The following is a 22669-nucleotide window of genomic DNA, read 5'->3' as shown; positions in this document are numbered from 1 at the left end:
CAGCAGTCTGTGTATAACAGATACAGCAGTCTCTGTATAATAGATACAGCAGTCTGTATAATAGATACAGCAGTCTGTATAATAGATACAACAGTCTGTGTATAACAGATACAGCAGTCTGTATAATAGATACAGCAGTCTGTGTATGTGACAGATACAGCAGTCTGTGTATAACAGATACAGCAGTCTGTGTATAACAGATACAGCAGGCTGCATGTGTATAATAGATACAGCAGTCTGTGTATAACAGATACAGCAGTCTGTGTATAACAGATACAGCAGTCTGTGTATAACAGATACAGCAGTCTGTGTATAATAGATACAGCAGTCTGTGTATAACAGATACAGCAGTCTGTGTATAACAGATACAGCAGTCTGTGTATAACAGATACAGCAGTCTGTATAATAGATACAACAGTCTGTGTATAACAGATACAGCAGTCTGTATAATAGATACAGCAGTCTGTGTATAACAGATACAGCAGTCTGTGTATAATAGATACAGCAGTCTGTGTATAATAGATACAGCAGTCTGTGTATAATAGATACAGCAGTCTGTGTATAATAGATACAGCAGTCTGTATATAACAGATACAGCAGTCTGTGTATAACAGATATAGCAGTCTGTGTATAACAGATATAACAGTCTGTGTATAACAGATACAGCAGTCTGTATAATAGATACAGCAGTCTGTGTATAACAGATACAGCAGTCTGTGTATAACAGATACAGCAGTCTGTGTATAACAGATACAGCAGTCTGTGTATAACATATACAGCAGTCTGTGTATAATAGATACAGCAGTCTGTTTAACAGATACAGCAGTCTGTGTATAATAGATACAGCAGTCTGTGTATAACAGATACAGCAGTCTGTGTATAACAGATACAGCAGTCTGTGTATAATAGATACAGCAGTCTGTATAACAGATACAGCAGTCTTTGTATAACAGATACAGCAGTCTGTATAATAGATACAGCAGTCTGTGTATAACAGATACAGCAGTCAGTGTATAACAGATACAGCAGTCTGTGTATAACAGATACAGCAGTATGTGTATAACAGATACAGCAGTCTGTGTATAATAGATACAGCAGTCTGTGTATAACAGATACAGCAGTCTGTGTATAACAGATACAGCAGTCAGTGTATAACAGATACAGCAGTCTGTGTATAATAGATACAGCAGTCTGTGTATAATAGATACAGCAGTCTGTGTATAACAGATACAGCAGTCTGTGTATAATAGATACAGCAGTCTGTGTATAATAGATACAACAGTCTGTATATAACAGATACAGCAGTCTGTGTATAACAGATATAGCAGTCTGTGTATAATTGATACAGCAGTCTGTGTATAACAGATGAATACAGCAGTCTGTGTATAACAGATACAGCAGTCTGTGTATAACAGATACAGCAGTCTGTATAATAGATATAACAGTCTGTGTATAACAGATACAGCAGTCTGTGTATAACAGATACAGCAGTCTGTGTATAATAGATACAGCAGTCTGTGTATAATAGATACAACAGTCTGTATATAACAGATACAGCAGTCTGTGTATAATAGATACAGCAGTCTGTGTATAATAGATACAGCAGTCTGTGTATAACAGATACAGCAGTCTGTGTATAATAGATACAGCAGTCTGTATATAACAGATACAGCGGTCTGTGTATAATAGATACAGCAGTCTGTGTATAACAGATACAGCAGTCGGTGTATATTAGATACAGCAGTCTGTGTATAACAGATACAGCAGTCTGTGTATAACAGATGTATACAGCAGTCTGTGTATAACAGATACAGCAGTCTGTGTATAACAGATACAGCAGTCTGTATAATAGATACAACAGTCTGTGTATAACAGATACAGCAGTCTGTGTATAACAGATGTATACAGCAGTCTGTGTATAACAGATATAGCAGTCTGTGTATAATAGATACAGCAGTCTGTGTATAACAGATACAGCAGTCTGTGTATAATAGATACAGCAGTCTGTGTATAACAGATGTATACAGCAGTCTGTGTATAACAGATACAGCAGTCTGTGTATAACAGATACAGCAGTCTGTATAATAGATACAACAGTCTGTGTATAACAGATACAGCAGTCTGTGTATAACAGATGTATACAGCAGTCTGTGTATAACAGATACAGCAGTCTGTGTATAACAGATACAGCAGTCTGTATAATAGATACAACAGTCTGTGTATAACAGATACAGCGATAAATACCGTTTTCTGATTCAGTCAATTACTATATAGTAATATATATACTATTTTCTATCCTTTGTAATGTATTATAATTAATAGAAGTCCCCCTCCAATACTTCCTGTCAGAGCCAGATGTCATTATGTTTTGGCCATTCATGGGGTCATTGCAGGATAACTAAGGTATTAATTAGATCAATGTTTGTTTTTCTTATCAGAAAGACAGAGTTGCATGCTGTGTATTTCTCATGGTCAACATCAAAGCATAGATATAGATTGTGATAGATAACAAAGACCTACAGGTACAAAATTTGACATGAGTACTAGAGTAAAGTATGTACATATATGTATATGCATATGCAGATGGTATAATACTGCTAAGTACCTGTAATTGTATTTATACTCAAAGCCACATCCCTAGTACAAAAGTTTAGTATACCAGTTTAATTTGGGGATCGAGGTTCGACTTGTGAACCACTGTTTGGTTACTATAGCTATATATTTCAAAATTGATGATTCTGCAGAAATGAAGAAGGGGCCTGCCTTATTTGTGGAAAGGGGACTATACTTGCTGATGACAGTATCAGGCAATATGAATATTCCAAGTAGAACATATATCTATAGATGTTTCATAAAATTATCAACAAATTTGATTTTTATGGTCTTGTAATAAGCCAAGTGCTACCAAATGCTGACTTTTTAAAGGCTACTCCATGGTACCCTGGGCATACTAGGACAGCTACGGTAATATACAAGATATAGATGTACTATCATCCAAGTATCAAATCTCAATATAAAAAGCCAATATGATGAAAAACCAACTTCCCAATTTGTAAGCGCAATGTGCACCTATAGCACTATAATACAAGCACCAGTCAGTGTAAATTCTACCTGACTGCTTCTCACTCGATCTTCCTGCAATACACGCAGATCAGCCACAATAAACGAAAGACAAACTGTGAGTGTAGTCATTGATTATTCTAGGAGAAATGTCTCTCTGAGGATACAGAAAGATTCCTGTTCAGGAAGAAAATACAAAACAGATTTTTTTTGTCAGAGATATTCACACTTTCTGGTTATGATATTCCTATGAAAGTGACTTTCTGGTGGAGACAAAGAGGCAGGGGTATCAACTTTAATGTAACAAGACTCAGCAACACTATCAATACAAACTTGATGTCTACTAAAGGGAATTATCAGGTTTTGGATACTTTTCAATTACATGAAAGCTTCAGAATGGAACTGGAATTGATTCAACACAAACAGGGATCATTGTATTTAGTGTTATACTACAATCGGCAATTCACATCTTTAACCTTCGGATCAACAACATGGAGAAATCGAGATGAAAGTAGAAATAGCAAAGAAAGAAAAAAATTATCTTGCGCCATGTGCATGTCCAAGACATGATATGCATGAGCTATGTACAGTAACAAATACCCTTGAGAAAATTAAATATCATAAACTTGCTTAATCATTAAGCTATGCCAACCACCGCAAAAAGGTTTTGAATGTAACGTATGATTGAACAGCATGATGCTGTATGACATCAAGACCATAGTTACAAATCTTCAATTATATAGGGGATAGAAATAGCTAGATTAGTTTGAATATATAGATATCCTTTATGTTATTATATAACACACAAAACAAAAAAATGTACTTAGAATGTACACAACCCATGTGGAAATCCACTTTTATTGATAAACTCATTTCTCTTAAAAATTATTATGCCGCTGTATCAGCCAGTCAAAGGTGAGAGCAATGTGCTATAATTTGAGTACACCAAATTAAGTTTGTCTACAGTATCAGAGTGAGTGTTAAAGAAAACTCCATATCAATTTGAAGCACTAGAAATTCAAAAAGAATCCAGTCATTTTCAGGAACACCCCAAACTATGCAGGGTAATACAAGAGACCACATTCAAAAATTATCTGATTGAGATAGCTGTATACATTTAAAAGAATCATACGAAAGTTACATAGCCATTTAGTGTGACATAATCTATCATCAGTTGGAGGACTTAAACAGATAAATTGTCATGGTCCAAACATCAAAGTGTAGTGGAGTATATACATTTTACATAATAAATCACTAGTATTACATACATTTTCATTAGCATCAAGCAATTAGGAATTCAATTATCATGACAAGAGTGATTTATATCCCCAACATATAAATCAGTCACTGTTATATCTTACCTATCACTAAGCTATATCATAGTTCAGCAAAAATATCACCTGATGCTTTTTCATTTTCTTTTTTGAGTCGTAAACACTGATATTGTTAACACATGCAAAATCCCTTTAATTGATAGTTTGTTTGTTGGTTTGATTGGCTTGTGAACAGCCAGGGTCATTTTAAGGTGGGGTCTTCTTGTAGTAGCTGGTGGCTACTCACTGAAAAACATACAGACGGCCCGCTTCATGCCATCTAAAGGAAGTAGGTAAAAGTGTCTTGCCCAAGGCCACAGCCACATCAGCACAGACTTGTCTGTTTAACATGGGTTAGGGAGCGTCTACCACACAACTCTTCACTTGAGGTTACAAAGGCCAACGCCACTCTGACCTGACTGAGCTACTGCAGCCCCCATTTACACCAAATTACAGGTACACAGGAATTATCAAACATCATCGATCAAATGCAAATAATTTTGAGTGGAGATCTTTCTTTTGCGACCAATCTCAGACCTTAACAGTTGCACAATTATATTGAGGACATGGTTTTGACAGGAAATTGGATATCTTTTTTATAGCTCTATACATACTAAATACATCGTACTGATTATTTGAATTTTAAAATATCTAGTGTTCTATTAGCAGCGTACTTTTGTTAAAATCCAAACATGTTAAACATTTGTAAGCAAACTTAATACTTCTGCATATGAATTTCTAATCAAGCAAATTTTGCTTAATGAAAAGACTATTTTGTTTGACTGAAATACTTTTGTCCTCTATAATCAAATCTTTTTATAAAAGTACTTGAGTTGATATATTGTTAACTTGAAAATCCATATTCACTTATAACAATACACTACAGTTGGCTAGCTATAGGTAAAGAGTATTGGCTGTCTGAAATTTATCAGTACAATTGGTGTCTAAAGCACATACTTTAAGGACGGATATAAACATTTACCTATAAAGACAAGACATGATTCCATCGTACAAACTGGCTGGTTCGGAATTCTTTAAGATAGCCATACTCAGACTGTCTGTGAACATCTATGACATCATTGCTTCAGTTGAGAATTTTTTTTGTTTACCAATTCCAAACCAGACATATACAGAAATTTCTAAATGTCATTTGGATTTTCTCATCATATGATCTGTAAACAGTGAAAACTGAGTTCCAGAGTTGGAAGATTTACTGTAAATGAAATCTATATTTGTAAACTTCAGCTTGATTTTGTTAAAATCATAATTGTCTCTCGTTCTCCAAAACTTGACTTTCATTTTTTTTGCACTTAATTAATTAACCTTTGACCTTGAGGTTAAGTTCACAATGATTGATTGGCAGAGAACTGCATTTCATTCTAGTGATAAAGGTCTATAGTATTATTTTCATTGAAGATATATCTCAAACAGTTTTAAAATTATCGCCTGACAAGAAGTCATTAGAAAAATTGTACCTTGACCTTTGACCTTAAGAATTAGATCAAAGTGACTGTATATATAAGATGGTTCTACATCGGTTTTAGGTAATGCAAATATACTGAAAATTTCATCAAGATCTTTCAACTGTTTAGAAGATTCAGGCAGATGAAATTTGCATATGCAAATCTTTGATTGACCTGGTTGTCATGGTTGTAATATATATATTTGACAGGATAGTGTACAGCTTTAACTTTCATTACAATATCTTTACTGGTTTAAAAGTTATCCCCAGGAAAACGTTACTGGAAACATTTCCACTTATTTCACCTTTGACCTTGAGGTCAAGGTCACAATGACCAATAAACCAGCAGCTTATGTACACTGCACATCGGCTTTTGGTGATGCGAGTACACTGCAGGTTTGGTGAAGACATCTTAATGACAGGAAATTATTAAAAGAACCAGAAGAAGACACAGTATTAATACAATTTGTCTACCTTCCTTCGAAAGGGAGAATTAATTAACAAACAATTAATGAAATGAAAACATACTCATATATTTTTATTTGCTTATCCAGCTAGAAATATAACGGTTTTATGATCAACCTGATTAGGTAAGTCAATACAGACATTTTTTTTATCTTTTTCTAATTTTCCGACTGAAATCTGATATACGTACTATAATGAGTCAATTCTTTCGTATTTCACGTCAGCTCAGACTTGGAATCTACAAATTAATCCCTTCCTTGATCCATTACATAGTCAAAAAAAATTTGAAAGCAACTATCAAACTTTTTCAAGCTTTTTGCATTTTTCAAAATAAATATAATGTTTTTCTGATAATAAATTGTGTTGTCAGTCTCTTACTTGACATAGTCCACATTGCTAATGCAAAACCTGTTCCGTCGTTTAACCAATCTTTCAGTGTTAGTAATAATTATAACCTCCCACCACTATTTGTTTGCCTCAATTCAATGTAGTTAATTAGCAAGCTGTGTCTTTTATGATTAATTAACTGTACAATTTAATCATTTTCAGTGACGTGTAATTTTTTTCTAACTTCATTAAAGCGTTGCTGACTTTATCGCATTGCTCACATCTTTGTTCCATAGATTTTATTTTAAATGATTTCAACAGGAAGTCAATAATTACAACAACTTTAAAACAAAAAGGTTCAAAACCGATCAATGCACATCTATAGGTTTGCTGACGGTTTTAAAGTTCAAAGCAGAGGGTTGGCCACCCCGCTTTGGTAGTGGTTATGACACATAAGTAGTGTAATTGTCAATATTATGCAGCTTTATCAACACAGACTAAACGTCTGTACTTTATTTTCTTACAATATTAATCCTGGTGATCACTAGATTGGAAACTTCCAAAACCAGTATATATACTTTTAGAATAGCTTCACTAAGTGCAGTCAGAGATACAGATCCTTGATTTTAATTGTGAGGTTATATTTAGATAACTGCTCTTATGCAGGATAGATACATGATTCTGCTCCAGGGAAGTGTCATTATTTACTTGTGGTATTAATTAACATACAGACAAACATACCAGTAAATATTATATGACACAAAAACTTCTCTGCATGATGTAAAATGGATTGTTCAAGGTCATGCAAATTGCAATATAGTTTGTGGCTATACAACGTCAGTAAACTTAGTAATATTCTATCACAAATGATATTACATACAATTTCAAATATTGTGTCATATCATACATGATCATGATCATTATACAACAGAATTTGGACTTAAATTTTAAGTATTCTGTAAGAATACATGTTAACACAGGTGTACATATGTATACTCATGTAGCGGAGTGCTGATCATTATACATGTACATGTATATTCTATTTTCTGTAGAGAGACGCGAGAATGACAGAAAATGTCTGGATTTCATCCCTAGCCCCAAGTCCATCATTTATTATATTTAGTCCCAGGTGTGTGGATGTATACTACTGTAAGTATTCAATTTCACACATTCACAACAAATAAATGCAGCTTGATGTTTCCTAGCAAAGCGATGAAATTGATAATTATATACACATACCTTGTGTCCTTAAACATTCGTTGTACCTCCAATATTATAAAGATTTTTCTGTCACAACTTCCAAACTTGACAAGGTCATCCCCTGAAAATGGAAAACAGTAAATTTAACACTGAACATTATAATCTCCAGGATGATTTATAGTGCTTCTTCTTCACAGTGCAGATAGAAGAATTGATCATGAAAACATCCAATACCAAGAAGCATGAATCAAAACTGCTAGGTATACATGCTAAAACATTAATATGGCGTCTCTGTCGGAAACCTAAAATGCACTTTATTTGTACAATGATGGATAATACAAAGATTCATACTCTCAATAAAAGCATTGCATGGTTAACAGTCTGTTTCCATTGCTTTTAAATTTCTTGTCTCGACATATTTCTGCGCTGTCTGTAGTCTCCATCCCAACACAGGCCAACTTTTAATGAAGATACACAAGTATGAGAGTGTATTGTAACAAATATACATGGCCCCGTGGCTGCCAGACATACTCTGTAAACCTTTCTGTTTTAATTTACAATAGATATATACCCATCCATTTGATTTCTAATACTGACTAATTATCCCATTGTGATTACCAGCTTAACACCTGTACAGACAGATATATAGACATTGTACATCAGAATTAAGACATGAGGATCTGGAGATATCACAACATTTATTAACGATGTTAGGTTTGATTTATTAATTTATGTTTTCTTCCAAGAATAGGCATGGACAATAATTTAATACCAGATATTTCCAAAAGTAATCAATATCATTTGATTTTTATTCATCCCAAATCTAAAGAAATTTTCATAGTTTTTTTTTCATTCTATCATGTTCACTATCCTTCAATTTCAAGGACTTTGGGTGTTACTTTCAATCTCCGTCATTCTTATTCCTTAATTCTAAAGACTCTGGGTATCATTTTCAATCTAGCAAGCCTTAATACAGTTAAGTGATCAAAATAAATTATTCTTATGCAGTTAATATTAACAAGTGCCAGGCTCCCTTCAAGGTCATACCTTACACTTTGAATTCCCTGGCATGGCCATCACAGACACACTTATAACACAAGACATCCGTGAGTAATATAGGAATCGAAATTGCCACATGAATGCAGTGCTTTAAAAGAGTCTACCTGTTAAAATCCATCAAGATGAAGCTGCGTACAATTACAACTTATTATTCCCTTATTATTTTATATAACATTTCATAACTATAGCGATTGTCATCCCCATTTCTACAGTTCTGATTTAACCACCATGACTCAACCTGTAGCATAGTGTAAACAATAAAGGATCTTCAACACTGTCTTGTCTAACAGAAACACAGACACTGTCTTGTCTAACAGAAACACAGACATTGTCTTGTCTAACAGACACACAGACATTGTCTTGTCTAGCAGAACCCTGGGTATTGTCTTGTCTAACAGAAACATGGACATTGTCTTGTCCAACAGAAATGTGGACATTGTCTTGTACAACAGAACCATAGACATTGTCAACAGAATCTTGCAGTTGTGCACACTAGAGGTTGTGCTCAGTACATTGAACTAAATCAACATGACAAATCTACAATGTAGTCTATATTGCTATCATGTGAGATATATATGTGGGTTTGACTATAATACGGTGAAATAATGATCAATTTTCCTATGAAATATCGGCCATTACTTTTACCTCCGCAGGACCTTTACAGGAAATGTGGGGCTATTGATCTCCATCAAAGATATCCCAGAAGTATATTCCTGGCACAAAACTGTTAAATGTCATTACTCAGTGAAGCTGACTGTCTTAAGACTCACAAAAATAAATTTCTTTGACCTTGGTTTTATGATATATACTGAGGAAGTTGGAGTGATTCAAAATGTATCTTGTACGTAGGGAACTCAAGATTAAAGAGATATGTGACTGGAAACTGTTTCCTACAATGTAAGAAAAATGTGGTAGGTGCCACTAATAGACACATTTTGTATGTAGAAATAATGTATTTGTAAGAGGAAACATTCTCCTGATCGATGCTTATTCAGACAACCTTCACTTTCATTACTTTACAGATAGCCTTCACCTGCACTGTCATTACGTTATTATATGACCTTATCCTTATTTTATAGATGACCTTCAGAAATAAATCACCCTTTATTACTTTTCCAGATAACCTCCACCTTAATTACTTATTCAGATGACTTTCACATTGATAACTTGTTCAGAGGACCTTCACCTTGATTACTTATTCAGATGACCTTCACCTTGATTATTTATTCAGATGACCTTCACATTGATAACTTGTTCAGAGGACCTTCACCTTCATTACTTATTCTGATGACCTTCACATTGATAACTTGTCCAGGGGACCTTCACCTTGATTACTTTTTAGATGAATTTCATTTCAATGAATTCTTCAGATGAACTTCACATTAATTTTTTCAGATGAATTTAATCTTCATTACTTTTCAGATAATATAATCAAATAATTAATTACTTTTTCAAATGAAATTCATCTTGATTTCTGTACCTGGATCTTATTCTAAGTACGTACCATTATGTATTTCAATTCAATCCACTATGTTATTACTATGAATGGTGTTGTTTAAATACACCAATTTGGGTTGCTGTACACTTTCTAAAAAATACCAAAACAGAATTTGATCCTTAACATTTAACCAAACTGATTAATCATTACCAAGCAGGTACAAGTTAAGTGTGTGGTCACACAGATATTTATATAGTTATTCATGAACATCACAAATGTTTATAAAAGTTTTATTGTATAAATGACAGGTAAAACATTGAATTGGTAACCAGATATTACTTTATATTTTGTATATCCTCTTATATATAACCAGTAATAACTGTCTGCTTTGAGGAGGAAGTTTTGTTCAAAAACATGCTAGAACCTAATCCTGTGTACATATACAGTATGTATACAAGTTCATCTGAGATTATATACGACCAATCCTGAAACAGCACGTGCCAAAATTGACATACAGAATGCAGGTTATCTCTAGCACTGCAGGACAAAGGAAAAGGCATGTTTTAATATTGTACAGGTAATGTACAGGTAAAACACTGCAATAGGTATAACCACAGATTGTAGTACAATTTCCTCTCCTATAGGATTGTGACAAGTACAAATTCATGTATTACCATTTCAAAATTATGACAAAAATATTTAAAAAAAAAAAAAAAAAAAAAGATAATTGACTCTTAAAAAAGGATTTTTTAAATGAGAATATGGTTTTGGCTTCATATTACCAATATAAAAAGCCGTAAAAATATATTATATAAGTTTATTAGCTAATTTTTTGCAGGTTGAATAAAATATATCAATACTGTATCAGATCTTTTTTTAATCGATGAAGCCTACAAATCATGTTGCAACTAAAATGCAAATAAATAAATATGAAAATTATTACAACTATAAACAAAAACAAATTACAATCTACATTGATTAGTACATTATAGATAACCAAAGTTAAAGGAATATTGAATGCTGGGCTACCAATTAGTTTTTAGTGCCTCATGATGTAAAAAAAACCATGACAATTATAATCAATCATTACTTAATTACTTAAGAATCATACACAAACTACACAAATTTAGCTACAGAAAGAAATTTGTATATAGACAAGTATTTTTGGTTACGACCGAATGTAATTAAATTTAATGAACTTATGAATGCTACTAATATAAAAACACTTAAAAAAATGTGTACATTTATAAGAATAATCAATAATATTATTTGTCCTCCTTAAAACAAGTTATGTATATTATGAAAGTGCTGTATATCTACAAAACGAACACTACACGAATAATGATTGTATATATAGAGGTTACACAACGAGTGGTTGTTGGATATGGAATTTATTTCACACGAGTAAGTTATTTTTTAAAAGTTACAAAAGACACGAGCTTTAGCGAGTGTTTTTTGCAACTTTTAAAAAATAACTTACGAGTGTGAAATAAATTCCATATCCAACAATCACGAGTCGTGTGACCTGTTTCTACCACAATAATATCGGCTTGAATCAAAGGGAAACGTGGCCAAGTATAATATTCGCGTATGCAAATAAAGTGTACCGGTGACGTCCGGGACCCGGTGATGTGACGTCATTAGATTATTGATGATGTCAATAACAATTGCGGCTTGGGTCAAAGTTCACCGTGTTAGCCAATCAAAATGCGTACAGAGTTTATACCACGTGTGGTATAAACAGATTGTTAATCAACAGCTGTAATGATTAACTGATGGTCTGAGAGTTGAATAACACGGGGTATTGTGGTAGAAAATATTGTAAATATGTTTTCTCTATGCATTATGTTATGAAAAGAGAAATAAACCAATTTGAATTTGAACATTGACAAGTTTAACTTAAGAAGTTGGAATTAAAAGGTGACTGTTATGCAATAAATCAATGCCTGCAGGGTAAGCCAAGGAATTTGTATCTATTACAATTCTGTAGAAATGCAAACCAACATAATCATTATAATATTTCAGTTTCTTCCACTTTGAGACAGTGTTTATGGTTTGGCATCCATGGCTAACTGTAGGATATATGGTATCTTAAAATCAAAATCAGGCTATCAACATATTGATAAGAATCAAATGTGTTATGACAATTGCATTCTTAATTCTCATTTCGGTTATTTGTTTGGTTGAGAACACTTTGATTCCTTTTCCCTTCATAAAATAAAGACTTATATAGGTACATGTCAAAGTCAAATCAATTTGTATTAAATCTTGGAAAGTTCAATCAATCTCATTTTTGAAGCCATTGTAGAAGCGATAAACATGTATTTTTTTGTCTAATAGTGACTTTAATTGTGAATTCTGATGCAATCAGAAGTGAGGGTTAGTGTGTGGGCGGCACCCATTGGTGTTACAGATAGGTGTTGGATGTATACGTAAAGATGATACTCATGCCGTGAAGAGGGAATATGAAAAAGGCACGCAGTATTACTAGACATCATGACCTTGTCCAAGGACAGGCTCTATACATCTTACAACAATTGTTTGGGAAACTATCACGCTATTTTCTCTCTTACAGCATTGTTTTTTTAAGTCATGACTTGAACAGAAAAAAAATCTGCATTTGAATATATTATAACATTAGATATATAAAGCAAATGTAACAGCTCAGGATGTAGGAGGGACATAGGAGTTTTTCTGCTGTCCCAATTCAATTGCATGATCATAAGGGCTGAATCTGGGATCTAAAGATCAGCAACATTTCCTCAGAAAAGCATCGCCCGTTTTCTTGATATCACTATGTATTTATGACGAATAATGAAAAAACACATAAAACTTAATTACACCTTAAATATTACGAGAAAAATGTTAATATTGTCTGTTAAAAAGCAGTTGGTAAGCATGACTAAAGATATCAGCAATAATAACCATATATGGCTGTAACTATAGCAGGAGATACAGGATCAAACTGTACTTTACAATTATGTTATTGACAAATGTAAAGTTCCCTCCCTGTCATATGGAAATATGCCTATCCAATTTTCTGTCTTCATATATTTGATGCTAAACATGCAAAAAAAAAAAAAAAATAGAAAAAAACAGCTTCCAATTTTCAAGTCAACCAAAAACTATGGTCAATATTGTGTTGATGATAATGATTATGAATTTCAATTATAATATAATAAGTTAATTTTTTATCAATTCACTTAATCTGAGTATTCGTATACTGTATGCAGCATAGTGTTCTACATTTTCTTGACACACGATATACTTTTGTAAATGTCATTAAATCAGACAAAATATTTTCCCCATCGTATTGTACTATCCAATGGAACAATTTTATGTTCAATTACAAAATTATATATTAAAACATCTGACATGGGATATTAGCTTCCCCCAATGTATCATAAATTACCATTTTACTAGCAGACATTAAAACTTAAAGACTTTTCTTTTCAAAATCAAGCTGAAGCAGCTCAATTAGCTACGTTTATAGCTTAGCTTAGTAAAATATGTAACATACATGTGTAGCATTTGTATTGTAAGTGTAAGTCCATTAGACAAATGAAATCAATAACTTTTCATTTCCACACATCAAATTGAGAACAAATGTATTTCTCATACTTTGAAGAACAGAATTACAATGTACTTGACGGGTGTTGATGTAGTCAATTAGATGATGTGGATGAGTGAACAGAACACAATACATTACAGTGTACATATATGTAATAAAACACAAGCAGTCCGCTGACTATAATGTACCACACACAAGCTTGGGCAACAATTCACTGAGGGGATGACTATAATGTCTTTTTATGAGTGTTATATAAAGTACATACCAAACATTTTATATTTGATGGGTTCCAGCCATAATTTTTGTTTAGCCAAGTAAGGTTGATTAAATCATGCAGTAAGGAGAAATTGTGCAGCTACCATACCAGATGATTAAGTTTACATATTTTCTACTTTAAAAAAAACACTTCAAAACAAACCTAACACTGGCAACACATGGTGGTATAAAACACTGACTATAGAGACAAGCTATAGTCCCCCACTACCATTTCTTTTCATCTTCATATTAATCTAATTATATAATTATCTTAAGATCAGTAATTACCCGTAAGAATAAAAATTAAAAAAATTTTACATTTTTTTTTATATTTCAAATGTGTATAACTTTTCATGTTTGAAGAAACAGTGCAGCTGCTCCAGTTTTAAATGAAGGACTTTAAGTGACCAAATTAAGGGTTGCTTGTCCAGGTCAAGTTCTGGCCATGGATGTTTACTTATAATTAACAGGTTTTACGAGCTATTACTATTACGGCCTTGCAGCTCTTTAGCTGGATGTACAAGAACTGTGTTGTATATGTCCTTGAGCAAGATGCTTTTGTCAGGTTGTGTTCCAATCATCTCAGCTGTAAATTATGTAATAGATAGGGCAGTCCAAGAAATGTTGTTTGTAATAATTGTATAAGCTGTTCGCACTGAAATGGCAGCTCTGACTGTTACTGAATGATGATGCTCCCCAAGGAATTGAGAATGACATCGGGTGGTTGCTAATTACAAAGGCCAATCAACCAAAGATAATAAGTTGTGAACCAATTTGAGACAGATGTATTGCTGTGTGATATATGGCAGCTGTATGTAAAAAATTCAAATTATTATATTATTGTACATGTGATTCACAGAACTACAGCAATAGCATCTTTCAAATGGTTGAATTATTTTTAAAAAAGGTCATTCAATTTCTTTTTCAATCCCTCAACTAAGGATCAAACACCTGACTGAGACGTTTAAGAAGTTTGATGTTTGAACAATTACATGATCAAACTTAACAGAAATTCTTGGCAGCCGAGTTGTGACAAAGCAGCAATAGTATAGTAATATTTCTTACCAGGTCGGGTGACATGTACATCTTGCGGTAAAATTTGTGATACAGATAATTTTTGAGTGCAATTAAAATAGATTTTTTACCATCCAGCTAGGTAGCTAGAGCTTTCTATCACCCTCCTCCTCATCAGGTCATTCACATTTCATCTTTTGACATATACAATTTGAAATTTATCTGAAAGGGTTAGAAGATAAGATTACCTTAAGCTTGGGTATATGGTAGTTTGGTAACAATAACATAAAGACACTTCCAAACCTTAACTACATGTATATACTCTATAATAAAGGGGTTTACGATTAATATTTTTAATGCAGGTAGTTCAGAATGGGAGCATTAATCTATTTTTAACAAGGGTCAAAACATCTCGAGTATATACTCATGATAGGTGCATACCACGAACTCTTTATATGTAAGCTAGCTATATATATATAGCCTGTAGGATAAAACCAATATTATTTGGTGTTTGTGATTTGAATCTTATATATATATTTATCTTATTGTATTCTTATAATATTGTTTATTTAAATATATGTATATATAACTCCACAGGTTAAACACCTAGGCCTCTACACCTGATATTTTCCTTTTGTTACAGTGTTGACAACTGACACTTATTGTAATGTGATCCTCTGTCAACAACACATGTGTTTTTTCACCTATGGGCTAGGTACATATGTATGGCGTAGAATTCATCAGCACTATAGTCTGTCAATCAATCCTTTGACTTGCAGATCCACATAGACCTATAACATCTCTATTCAGACAGACTACAATACCTTTAATTTTTACTTTTCAACATACATGTATACTATACCCGATATCTATCTGAAATAGCTTCGTTTTTCGCTGTAGATTTCACTAAAAGAACCTGATTCGTAACTGACTCTATAGATCTATACAGTCATATCTTTAACTTCAGGTACAATGCTTGTCCAGCTACAATCTTGTAATTCTATATCATTATAGCCAGTATCCTTACATATACCTATTTCAATGTCTACCCACGCCTGGCAAGTGTACTTATATAAATCATTATGCTGACAAATCAAAAGTATACATTAGGTACACATGTAACATCATATGTATAGCTAAAATCTTATGTACATGGAATTAGTTTCCAGCATAACAAACATTCAATGACAGACTCAAAATATATAGCTATTAATTATATAACTATGTTACCTTGTACACAAAGGATTGTGCATTAGCTTGCACAATCTCAAGTACAATGTGTATATTACTACATGGCTGCCTGGTAGACCTGGCCAAGTTCCAGTTATTAATTAAACAAAAACAGCAAATGAAATAGACAAAATTAATATACAATTGCCTCGGTTGATTTTTAAGGATTATGAGTTAATTCATTCATTGAAATTTGTTTTTAACTGAAGTTAATTCGTCAACAAACATATGTAAATGCAATGAATTCAGGTGTAGGCAATGTATATATTTTGTAATGGAAATCTAGCTCCAAAAGGTATAGACACAATATCATTGACATGATAGATAGCTATAGGCACCAAATATAATTTTACTACTGATATCCATTTTTATTGATGTTCAGAGCATCCATTATGAGCTAAGTAAGCTACAGTGCATGATCATACATAGTGATATACATAATTTATGCCACATTGTGATATTAAATTACATTTTCATGATACAGTTTCAAAAAAATCATTATTCCTTTAACAGAAGCATTTCCAATTATATATCTATTTATATTCATAACTGATTTATGTATGTATGGGTATAAAGTTCAGAAAGTGTTGACAGATATTTGTTATAGCAGAAAGAATATCAATGTACAACATACTATTCCTGTTTTCAATTGATCATAATTACTTTTAACTGGAGGCTCATATAACACCTTCAATTTTTATAATGCTTATAAATTTACTTTGTAGGGTGGTATATCATATGCATATACACTCTTGAAAATATGGTCACAGAGGACATAAGAATATCAACCTGGAAATTCAGCTACAATGCCATTTATTATCTGACATTATACAGACTATATACAGTAGACATGTTTATGTAGATGTACTTATATATATAGACTGTTGTACCTATATATATCTATCCAAGGTAGTATAGGTGTCTTCTTAATAAACGGAAAATAAATGTTCACAAGAAATAGCATTTTATACACCTATCAAATTACAGTAAGTTTTATTTTTTTGTGAATTTCAAATGAGAGTTAACAAGTATTTATTTTTTTTAATTTTTTTTTTAATTTTTGTTATGATTTTTTATCATGATTTTTGATACATCACTTGTTTCAACCAATGACAATATATGACACGTACCAGACAAACCCTAAGCTACCTAGCCTTCCATTACAGTATTTAATTGAACATTATATGTACCTAGTCTTCCATTACAGTATTTAATTGAACATTATATGAAAAAGGAAAGGAAAATGTAACAGCCAGACCAAAAACAAGATTCCCCAGTCTCTAGACAAATACCGTATTTATTCTAATAAACGCCCTGGGGGCGTGAAATTTTTCCAAGGGGGGGGCGTTTAATGGAGATCAAAATTTCAGAGTCGGTAAGTTGTGAGATATGTTGTATATGTACCCATTTCACACCATGAAACATGTGTATATGTATCCAAAACATTGTAAAACTAAGTGACAAACATTTTGTGTATGAAATTGCAAGAAACATAAACTTTGTTATTTATACTTACGGTAGTTGTACATTACGTATAACGTTACATGTACATTGTTTGAAACACAGGGGTCGAGTGTGTTAAATTGCATCATAAACCGGTCACGATCCAGTTTACTCTCATCACTTGTAGTTTATTATATCTGCTATCAATCATGTCGGGTTTGAAGTGAAGTTATATGAAGTAAGTTTCAAACTGAAAGTTGTAAACTACGCCGAGCAAAAGGGAAAACATGCGGCAGCTACTGTGTTTAAGGTTGACCGGAAACGAGTGCGGGACTGGTGCCAAAATAAACAAAAACTAAAAAACATTTCTAAAACATCAAATGCTGTAAGGGAGGAGGAAGGCCAGTAAAATTCCAAAATATTGACGTCCAGGAAGCTGAGGATGTACTGGAAAATTTAATGGGAGGTGCAGTTGAACTCAGTGAAAGCGAAAGTGAATCCACCGGAAGTGATGATGACAGCTAGGACAGTGGCGCGTATGACAGCCCGGGACATTAACGTTTGTTGATACGATATAGTGGTACTGTGTATATAGTTACCGAAACTTTATTTTGTGGTTTGTGTTAGTTTTATGTTGGATATCCTTTAAATAATTACCTCTGGACACACGTGGATGGATATATAACTGTGCCACGGTAAGTTCTTTTTCACGAATTGAGGAATTTTCTTTCCAAAAAAAGGGTGGGGGTGGGGGGGGGGGGGGGGGGGGGGGGGGGCGTTTATTAGAATAAATACGGTATATGTTAATAACCAATCGAGTACCTGGCCATTGGCGCTTGCATGATATTCACAGTCTACATATTATATATATGTCAATGTGTGAAGTCAGCAATTCTTGAACAATATGGAATATGGTTTATTCATAAAACTCATCAAATCGATGGCTCTTAAAACATTATGGATTCGAACAATTATATAACTACTATATAAAATTAGAAATACGGGGACAGGGAGATCCAACTTTTGTGTAGATGGTGCAGTAGAGTTCTGTGGCCCATCCAGCAGATGGATTCCACAAGGAATACAAGAGTCCAGCAGTAGTAGTAGAGTTATCAATAGGTAAAGATGACCATGACAACGTCATGAGAAATTAGGTACAGGTCAGGTTATAAGAATGGGTATTAGCTATATATATAGATAACACAGAGCAAATTAAGCCAGACCATAGTATTTGCATACTTGCTGAAACTCCCTATTTTGGATGGAGCTCATGATCAAGGCTCCTTAAAGTTAGTGATTCTTGATCCCAAATTTAGACATCAGTGATCAATAAAACTTCTTTGTATTCACGATGTCACAAATTCATTTATTTCAAAAGAAAAAACATCATTTAACACAGGATGTTGTAAAAGGTATTAAGATTGTATGGAGGTGGTCTTGATCTATATATATATAATATATATACTTTTTCTTAAACTTTAGATCTATAGAAAAAAAACAATGTGAACAATTTCCCCTGCATAGCCACAGAAATTTTACAAGATTGGAAATATGGCAAGCATGGCTGCAGTGTACAAGTAGAAAGGAAACAGTAGACGATATCCATATAGGTGTAATGACCATGCGTGTTATGGTGTACATGTATCAATAATTGAGATGATGTTGATTCCAACTGTGATGAAACCCTGAGGTATATAATCAATGATATATAACCCAGATAAGCAACAATCAATAGTTGAAATATTTTCTCAATTGTCTGATACAAATTAAATGATAGACTAATTGGACTTTATTACTTATCCAAACATCTACTTAATACATATCAATGCGTATATCTATACTACTCCGTCTATAGAGTACGTAGATGTATTCAAATCAATAAACATCAAATTGAGTTAAAGACATTTAATGGTGGTCTTTCCTAACAAAATGAACAATCAAATGATGAATAGTCATCTTAAAAATGTGTTTTAAGATTACAAACAACATATCCAAAATGCGCGACAACCGTTCTTTTAGCCGGTGATTTGAAAACATTGAATTGAATGGATACACAAACACAACTCCGAAATCCTTTACACTACTAACAGGTAATGAAATGCTTGCGTTCAGAATCAGTTATTTTCCTGTAATAAAGCTTTGCATGTTATTATCGGGTACCTTATATCCGATTGGTCATCATGGGTAGTGCTGTTCGTGTCAATGGTCTTATTGATTCTTCACTCGCAGCATGTGCACCTGTAATCGTTGACCTAGAAATACCAGATGGTCAAGATGTGTGTTGATTGTAAGCAATCAAGGAAGTTCGTTATAAGAGTCCTCTGGTGGTGGATATAACTTCTTCCTGTAAGGGGCGATAATCGCGTCTGTTGCACGACTGTGGAACTATTGCAGCCTGTGAATATCGGAGTAAATAACCAACATAAAAAAAACTAAGCAGGATTTTAACCTTAAGGTAAAACGATTTTCCACTAAAACAAATGTTATATGATGTGGACAAAGAATTGTTTCACATAAGTGAAATTCTATCTCTATTTAGATAAATGAGTATTATTTGTATCATGTTTTAATTCACTTACAGCAGGGACATTCATCTCTCGTTACATGGAAACATGACAAGTTCACTTAATTTAAGGTTAATGCATTATTTGCATTATTTTCGTTCACTTTGATTAAATCCATTTTACTTAAAGGTCAATAATGATTAATTTGCATTATGTGTTTATTCACTTAAATCTAAAAATAAATAAATAAAAAACCGAATAAATCAAAGAGTTTTCAAATGCACGAATCAGAAATTAATTAGGACATTTGTGGACCATGTAAACTAAACTCATTAGTAAGACTACTGATATTATTTTCCGTTTAAGACAAAAGTAGTGTTACAAATTTTTTTTTAAGATTGTGAGCATGTGAGCCATCTTGAATGCGACACATGTCCGAAATTTAGTATGGGCGAATCGTGGAGCCTACTCAAATGTACGATTTTCTTCAGGAGAAGTGACAATAACATGATTTTCAAGATGGCGGCGACAGATGCATTTCAAATCGAATGTGGTGATTTTCCAAAATTCACTGTAACGCAGGTCCAAGTTTAATTTATGACCACCTATTGGCGATACACAGTTCATTCATGAAAGTCTTAAGTTCAGGAAAAGTAGCGATATATTCATATATTGTTTTTAATCGCGAGTCGTACCAGAATTGCATCCCTTTTTTCTGGCGGTAAATATTGGAAATCATTAAGAGGGTTTTAACTCAAGGTAACAAAATTTGTTATCATGCAATAAACATATTTTTCCAACAGAGCATTTATCGTATTTAAATAGACTATAGTTCATTAATTTGATTGTCATAATTTAAAGATTATTTAACTCATATAGTTAATTAAATTTTAAACGAGTTTACACTTGCCCACAGGCTAGTAATTATACTAAAGTTATTGAAATCGTTTAATAGATTCCATGTGACATTGACACCGTTCATGTTATATATATTAGCTACATGTATATTGATTCTCTACATTCTATACATACGTACATTATACTACGCTGTTCATACGTAATACGACCATATGTCCATCCAGCTCGGTTAGAGTTTTTTTTTTTTTACTAAACGTCGATATTTACAGACGCAATATCGTTGTAACGTTTATGGTACACATAAATAACGAAGGAAAATAATGTTTAATTTGTGGCCCGACCGGGCCTTGAACTTATGGTATACGGCACCAAATCACCAAACCAGAAGGCGGCATAGTAACGAATCATATATTAGACGCTACCCTACCATAACTTAACAGTGTCATCCCCACTTCATACCTATAACAATGACATCAACGAAATGTACAGAACACCAAATCAGCCAGGAGGATTAAAGGAACTCTAGGTTATCAAGACAGATTAGGGGCCGCGGTGGCCGAGTGGTTAGGTGTCCCGACACTTTAACACTAGCCCTCCACCTCTGGGTTGCGAGTTCGAAACCTACGTGGGGCAGTTGCCAGGTACTGACGGTGGTTTTTCTCCGGGTACTCCGGTTTTCCTCAACCTCCAAAACCTGGCACGTCCTTAAATGACATTGGTTGTTAATAGGACGTTAAACAAACCAACCCAAACCAAACAGATTAGGGGAACTACAATCACCACGCAGTAACATAAAAGGTAATGAGGAGATTTGAGGCGACATTAAACCTCGATCACAACTCGACGCATAAGGGCTCGAAATCGAAGAACATGCGTGGCCCGCGAGTTCCTTGGCGTTACGTGATACACTGTAAGAAACGAAGTAAGTTCGGTTTTGCTAATATAACTTTTAGACACTGGTCAAAGTTCAATTGAATGTCACACGGAGCTAAATTCGTGCACCGTGAAAATGTTCTTCAGTTAAAATTCTGCTGACCGTGACCCTGCTCGACACTGCATGCTTTCAGCAGATTTTTCAGGAAAGCGTGCATCCAGTTTACTCTTGCACACTATGTGCTATGTAAATAATTTCAAATCGAACATTGGAGCAGTACAGATCAGTTACACATTTATATTCGAAGCGATTGTAAGCGAAATGCCGCGTTTGAGCGAATTAAAGTCGATAGGGGTAGGGCCATTGCTCTGATAATGCAAGGGCATTCGCAACGTAACAAGTAGCCAAGCAATATGGCGTACATGAGACAACAATATCCCGTTTAGTTGGGCGTCTCAGAGTCACACGGAGATTGGGTGACTATACCAGGAGCGGACGCCCGCGCATTACATCGCGACGTCAATATAGAGGCATACGTGTCTCGCACCTTCGTAACCGATTTCAGACGGCGGCGGCGGCACGTCAAGCTGCCGGCA

The 22669-nt window shown here is 33.8% G+C and overlaps 1 protein-coding gene across 1 annotated transcript in view; it reads right to left on the bottom strand.

Annotated features, from left to right (window-relative positions):
* LOC117338139 overlaps window positions 1–20124 on the bottom strand; it is a 120262-nt gene extending 100138 nt beyond the window's left edge. Inside the window, exons 1-2 of the mRNA XM_033899356.1 lie at window positions 19998–20124; window positions 7867–7948 (exon numbers count right to left, since the gene is read on the bottom strand). The gene's annotated coding sequence lies outside the window, so the exon portion shown is untranslated. The remainder of the gene's footprint in view (window positions 1–7866; window positions 7949–19997) is intronic.
* Between the last annotated feature and the right edge of the window lie 2545 nt (window positions 20125–22669).

The sequence above is a fragment of the Pecten maximus genome, chromosome 11, assembly GCF_902652985.1.
Source record: "Pecten maximus chromosome 11, xPecMax1.1, whole genome shotgun sequence".
Taxonomy (NCBI): domain Eukaryota; kingdom Metazoa; phylum Mollusca; class Bivalvia; order Pectinida; family Pectinidae; genus Pecten; species Pecten maximus.
Note: the sequence above shows the minus strand (reverse complement) of the source record. Positions and strands in the feature narration are given on the sequence as shown.